Source organism: Trichechus manatus, unplaced genomic scaffold, assembly GCF_000243295.1.
Source record: "Trichechus manatus latirostris isolate Lorelei unplaced genomic scaffold, TriManLat1.0 scaffold00014, whole genome shotgun sequence".
NCBI lineage: Eukaryota > Metazoa > Chordata > Mammalia > Sirenia > Trichechidae > Trichechus > Trichechus manatus.
Window position 1 is genome coordinate 20,907,006 of NW_004443950.1, and position 6,813 is coordinate 20,913,818.

The 6,813-nt window shown below is 45.7% G+C and overlaps 1 long non-coding RNA gene across 1 annotated transcript; it reads left to right on the forward strand.

Annotated features, from left to right (window-relative positions):
• The first annotated feature begins 980 nt into the window (after window positions 1–980).
• On the forward strand, window positions 981–5,974 carry LOC111819633 (uncharacterized). The gene is made up of 4 exons (XR_002823220.1): window positions 981–1,195; window positions 1,874–1,950; window positions 3,285–3,396; window positions 5,846–5,974. It is a non-coding gene; the product is annotated as an uncharacterized LOC111819633 (long non-coding RNA).
• The last annotated feature ends 839 nt before the right edge of the window (window positions 5,975–6,813 follow it).

Here is a 6,813-nt window from a genome sequence, read left to right on the forward strand (position 1 = left end):
TACATTTTTTGAACTAAGTCTTCTAAATCCATGTATATTTTACATCTCAATTCAGATCAGCCACATTTCAAGTGTTCAGTAGCCACATGTGGTTAGTGGCTAGCATATCTTGTCAGCGCAGGTCCAGTCTATTGAAAATTAGCAGTGTGATAGTTTGTGGAGTAGTGGAAGGGTTTTTGCACTAATTCCCATATTCCAACTTGAAAGGCCATCTTCCAAGAATAAAAGCAGCCTGAAATTAGAGTTCCGGTTACCTTCTGTCAGGTCTCAAGGTGATTAATTCAGTTTGATAGTTACAAGATATAGCCTCAATTCCTCAAAATGCTAAATTAAGTGGAAAGATGTTGAAAACAATGTTTTCCAAATTATACATTTGATACCATTTCTCCTCTTTTCAAAGATGATTTCCAAGGCTCTAATAGAAGCTGATGTCTCCTAGTATATTAAGATCATATTCAGTACAAGGCAAATAAATTAAATTAAGTTGGATGATATTGATTATTATCAATCCTGCTTCAGCTCTGGGTCTGTCTGCTCTTTTCTTTATGTCTTCCACAGAAGCTGGTTGATATTGTGGCATCCCCCTACCTCCCACCTTGTATCAGAATGAAGTGCTTATCATTTTATACAGCAATTAAACCTGGTAGCCCTAAGTTTTAAATTTTATTAACCCTCTGAAACAAAGTAATTTTAGAGGAATCCACTGGAGTGCCTGATCCCTAAGTGGATGTCTTGCTGTAATAAGCACCCTGATTGTGTGTCTGAACGAGATCTCATGAACGAGAGAGGAGGTGGAAGAAAGAAGACTATTCCCATTCTGAGGACCTTCCTCCATGACTAGAGGGCCCAGCCCAACAGCTTACAGGGCCAGGAGAGACATTCCAGAGCCTGTCTGAGCTAATGAGGGTCACGGTGCTTAAGTCTAAGATGGGCCCACCCAATAGCACTCACTGGGACGCTCCCATGTGTCATGCTAGGTGCTGGGACATGACAGTGAGTCAGGCTGGGTATCTGTGTCCATGGTGATCCAGGTACGTTGAAGGAAATGGACAGGCAAACTCAAAACTACAACCCAATAAGAGATATGCCTGAAATGCTGCATAAGACACCTCCAATAGGTCTCCCAATACAGCTTTTAGGTGAGACCTCTGAGATGGCTTCCTGGAGACAGGACTTACTAGCAGTGTGACCTTAGGTAAGCTACTTCTCTCTATGCTTCTGTGAAATTAGTGTAGTAAAAGTACCTGCCTTATTGGGCTGTTATGGGAAGAAAATGGGATAAGCCCTGTAAAATACCGAACTTGGTGTGTAACACAAAGTAGTTAGTCATTGAGTGTTGGCTGCCATTACTGTTACTGTTTTACTAGAGGGTGGGGAGTAAGCAGGGACCAAGTGAAGGACAATGGGTGGCAGAGAAACATTGTTTGAAGCAGAGGAGAGACGTGATCAGATTTGTAGCTTTAGAAGATTGCTCTGGTGTACAAAAAAAAAAAAAACCAAACCTGTTGCCACCGAGCTGATTCCAACTCATTGCTACCCTATATGACAGTGTAGAACTGCCCCATAGGGTTTCCCAGGAGCAACTGGTTGATTCAAACTGCTGACTTATTGATTAGCAGCCAAGCTCTCAAACACTGCGCCACAGCTACGGAATTGCCTTGTAGAATGGGCTTGGACTGCCACTCAGTTGAAAGTGGCATCTGGGGGACTCTGCTTTGAGCAGTATTTGCATAGCAAGGGGGTTGTTCTTATTAGACTGTGGGTGATGATCAACATAAACAACATTTTAAAAGATGCATTTATTCTCACTTAATATTTTCTTTCCATTTATTCTTCTCTTCATTGTTATGACCATCATCATCACCATCATCAGAGTATATCTTGGAAAGATGAAGACTTGAAGAAGTTGGCACTCCCACTGTTCTGTCCACTGGGTGGATGATGGAGGAGGTGAGCAGTCAGGGAGATGAGTGGAAGAAAGGAACAAAACCCAAGTGGCAATATAAAGTAGCCTTTACTCCCACCCCATCGTCCCAGCATCTCTTCCCAAATAGTGGCTTCCTCCTCCTCCTCATTTATCTCAGTCATCAAAAGTTAAAGAGATTTAAAAATCACTGGGGTATTATGCATAAAATACAACCTTAGGTCACTGATGGAATTCATGCACAGGTTCCGCTGAGGCAGGCCGGAGCCCACCCCTCCAGGGTGTCTGGGCTGTCACTCTCCCCATTCATCTCCCTGATTGTAAAAATTAAACACATGCACAGGACGGCTTGGGAGGCAGAGTTATGGGGGATATAAAGGGCTTGACAGCATATAAACTTGGCCGTCCCGCAGTGGAGCACCCAATCACTGTGGTGCTGAAAGGGGCGAGAGGGGCCCTGGAGTCCAGGAAGCAACAGGCAAATTGCAAAGGGGAGAGGAAGAAGAGTGGATGTCCTGGCTGGGGTGGGGGGCTGTTTCTGACCCTAGTGGTTCCAGAAGTTGACTAATCCCTGCTTCTTTGCCCCACTCCAACGGGGACCAAGTGCCCCCCTTGCAGGAGCTAGTGGAGAAGGGAGCAGAAGGCCACATCTATGAAAGAGGCATCTGAAGCACCTGCGGGTAAAGAGGATGAGGCAGGAGTTCCAGGCCAAGGGCATATGTGGGGGACACCCAGTTACCCACCCACATGAATGCAAGTGACATCACTACCATTCACTTTGCTAAGCACAGCCCCTGTGGGTTTCAGATGAGATGTGGAGACAAACTGCCAATCTGATGGTGAAATCTAGAGCTGTAGACAACTTTGGCAAAAATTGCAGTCTATGGGGGAGGAAATCTGAGCTTCTACATAAAGAACTCAGTAAGCACTGCTGCCGTCACTGGACCCCCTGGGGCTTCAGGAAGCCTTAGAGGGCCATGGCCACTGGATTGGGAGGTCTGGGCCAGCTGTGCCTGAGGGTCTGGCCACCTATAAGGGCTTGAAGGGTTGTCTACTGGGGGCTGGGCCCCCTCCCTCCACTGGGACTCGCCGGCAGTTCTTACTGCCAGAGCATCTGGAGAGCAGAGACACAGAGTCCCTTCGTGTGTCTGGCAGAAACCAGAAGACTGTATGTGGTCTGAGGCTGCTGGTGGGGCTCCCTCTGTTCCAGTGTGTGTGTAAGAAAGAGAGAGCTAGTATGCACTAGGGAGCAAGGAAAAGGGAGAGGAAGAGAAAGAGATGGCAAGAAGACAAGGTAGTGGCGGGTAGAAGCTCAGGTGCCATAAAAACTAATATTCATTCTTTCTTTCTGTATTTCTAGAACACTTACACTGTCCCAGTACTGCACACTCCAGACTCAGTCTCAGCTTCACCAAGCTTACAGATGGATAAAACAATCACACAAACAAGGACTGAATGCACAATTGAGATGGGTAGGTAGTTTGTGCTATGCAGTATTTTATATGCACATCGCTGACCCCAACAGTGCGTCTGTGTTTGGAAACTTGTCTGTCCATCTTTTAAGGAGGCATGTTGTTTGCATCACGTGAAAACCAAGGAAGAAAACTTTTGTTGTCTTTATCTTTTTAAGGACTTAGATTTGGGACTGATGCATTGTCCCAGAAGACGAAGGTGCAAAAGGCGGCGGGCACCTCTGAATTTCAGCATCTGCCTGGAGGAAGTTTTAACTCCCTTTTTTCAAAGAAATGTTTTCAAGTGTAATATACATGCTGAAAAGGGCACAGATTGTAATGACACAGCTCAAAAAGCAAACACACGTGTGTAGCTAGCACCCAGATTAAGAAATAGAACACGCAGAAAGCTCTTCCTGCTCTCCCCAGGCAGCACCTCTGAGGATATTCCTTGTCCTGAGCATGACACTGTGGATTTGTTTTGCCTGTGTGTACTTTGGAAACCCTGGTGGCGTAGTGGTTAAGAGCTACGGCTGCTAACCAAAACGTCAGCAGTTTGAATCCACCAGGTGCTCCTTGGAAACCCTATTGGGCAGTTCTACTTTGTCCTATAAGGTTGCTTTGAGTCGGAATTGAATCAATGGCAACGGGTTTTGGGATTTTTTGGGGGGGAACTTTGATGGACTTATTCGACATTCTTTGCATCTATTGTCTTTCTCTCTACCTAATGTCTGTGAGATCACCCATGTTGCTGTGTGTTGTTGGTGTGTGAAGTGTCTCAATAACCAAGTCACAGAGAAGTGGAGATGACCTTGGCATCTGAGGGGACGGTGGGCCCTCCCAATCCCCTTGGCCTAGCCCTGCTGGGCTCCACCCCGGTTGCAGTCAGGTTCCTCAGGGCACTGCTCATCTGGAAGAGAAAGCCTTTAGAACTTTCCCTCCTTTTGGTTTTTCCCAAACCCTCTATCATTAGAAAGGAAGTATAGTGAAGAGCCTGACTCCAGAGCCACGATGCCTGGGAATGAATGGCTGTGTGGTCTCTGGCAGTTTCTTAGAATCTGTGCCTCAGTCTTCTTATCTGAAATTGGACATTTTAGACATCAGGTTTCAAGAACCACTCATTTATATACACCTGTTAACAGGTAATAGGCAGAGCAGATGAGGAAGCTAATGCTCGGGGGGTCAAGCCATTTTCTGAACTCTCAGGTTAGAAGGGAGAGGAGGCAGGGGCTATGCCTAAGCCTCCCAGTTCCCCTCCATTGCCTCATCCACCTTTCCAGAGAGGAGGCTAGTGAAGACCCCCCACTCAGGGTGAGCAGGTAGAATAGGAGAGGGGAGCTGGGCAAGGGCATCGTAGGTGAACTTTCTCTATTTTGCAAGTTTGGTCCCAGCTATAAAGCATTTATTTCACAGAAGTACAAGGTGCAATAATAGGAATAGCTAATGGTTCTTGAACGTGTAATAGGAGCCAAGCAGTATTCTATTTAAGTATTATCTCCATTAATCCTCACAAAACTCTGTGAGGTATATGCTATTATTATACCCATTTTACAGATGAGGAAACAAAGGCAGAAAAGTTAATGTTTTGCACTTACAGTCTTGACTACTTCCCTGTGCTGACCCAAGTTTAGGGTAGGGATTTTCCACAAAATGGTGCTCATGTATTTTTCTGTTTTTATTTTCTACCTTGGTTACAAACAATTGCAATGTTTATGCTGCTGTAGGTCAAATACTTCTAGAATATATTTTATCACAGTTTCTGGAGCTCATTTAATGCGTTTTCATATTTCATTTCCTATTACGCTTCTGAATGGTAAAAATGATTTTTTTTTTCTTTTGGGGCCTCAGGCTCTGATATTGCAATATGGATGGAATCCAGTACAGTAAAACAGGGTGCTTCCTTCAATGCATGTGCCCTCCTTGCCCTACTCTCCATTATGCTAGAGATGGCCACTCACATTTTAGTATGAATTAGAAGGCAGCAGGCCAAGGCATGGCAAGGCCTGCTGTCGGTAATTGCCCATGACATGTGGAAGTATCTCTGGAGGCAGTAAATCACTTGGGGGTCCTGGGAACCAGAGCAATCCATGTGCTTCTCTTTCCCATCCTGGTGATTCCCCTGCCTGCCCACAAACAGGGCATCTTGAAACACTCCATCTGGGAGTGCCAGCCTGCTCCTGCCATGTGTACAGAGGCATGGATGTGTCAAGTCGGTAGTCAAGATCCTGGCTCAAATGATGAGTTTCTCCAGCTAAGTATGACAAAAAAACCACAATTGCTATTTCCCTGAGTGGGGAAGGTGTTACTGCTTTAGAAAAAGAAAATGAAGCATCACTGTTTAGCAGAAGAAAACAAGTTTTCCTTGGTTGCAGGAGAAAGGCTGAATTTCTTATAAGGGTCTGGTTGTGCGATGGGGGGAGCCAAAGAAGGGCAGGCTTTGTTTTCATTTATTTATTTTCTTCTGGAACAGAACACAGGCCCATTCAGAGACTTGGATCCCCGTTCCCACGTCTTTTGCATGAGAAGGACACACATACATCATAGAAGAAGGCATGCGAGCAGGTCATCTGTCTTGGGGGAGCTGATCAGGAAAAGGAAAAGGTCAGGAACCTGTGGGTGTTAATTAATCCAGTTGACCACACAGCCTTCCATGTTTATTAGGGAGAGCCGCGGCTTTTGGCCAGGATGATGGGTTTTAAAGATTGGTGTTTTATTAAGAGGACCACATCTGCTTACTGTCTTGTGGGACTGAAGTGTCCTTTGTAAGGCTGCTGGCACCAGTGGTGGTGGCTAGCATGAGTTAATGCTCTTTTTGTCACTAGTTTTGTCTTATTCCTATCAAAATCAGCCCCCTTGCTCCTACCCTCATTGAGCTCCCCAAAGTCGTGAGTTCCACTCCTTTCTTTTACTGGCTGGGGGCTCAGGAGATGTTCTCCAGGGTAAGGCAGCATGGTCTTTAATGCTTATTAAATTCTTTTAACATTTATGGACCGGTTATTATGTGTGAGCAGTGATAGACAGCCCTGGTCGGCACTCAGCTTCTCCTGAAGAAGGTGCAATATTTGTCCTCCAGTGGCTCATGGGGCAGGGGGTCCACGTACACACAGCTCTGGAGCCTAAGCAGTGAGGTCCTCCTTTCCCACTTAGGGCTGGAGGAGCCCACTCAGACTTCTGCTCCACAAATTACCCGGAGGCCTCCCTGTGGCTCCTGGGTTCGTTCTCATGGTCACCTCTTTATCTGAGCTCTGAGTTCCGTGAAACCACATAGAAATCATCTCAGCTGACCCCAATTCTGTGTACCTGAAGCACCCCGATATAGATCCCAGGGACTCCCCTGAATTTACACTTATAAATATTTGTGTATGCAGAAGACTTTCTTGAAGGCTTGGATATGGATGGATTTAGATTGCAAGAACTTAAATGACATCACATTTCATG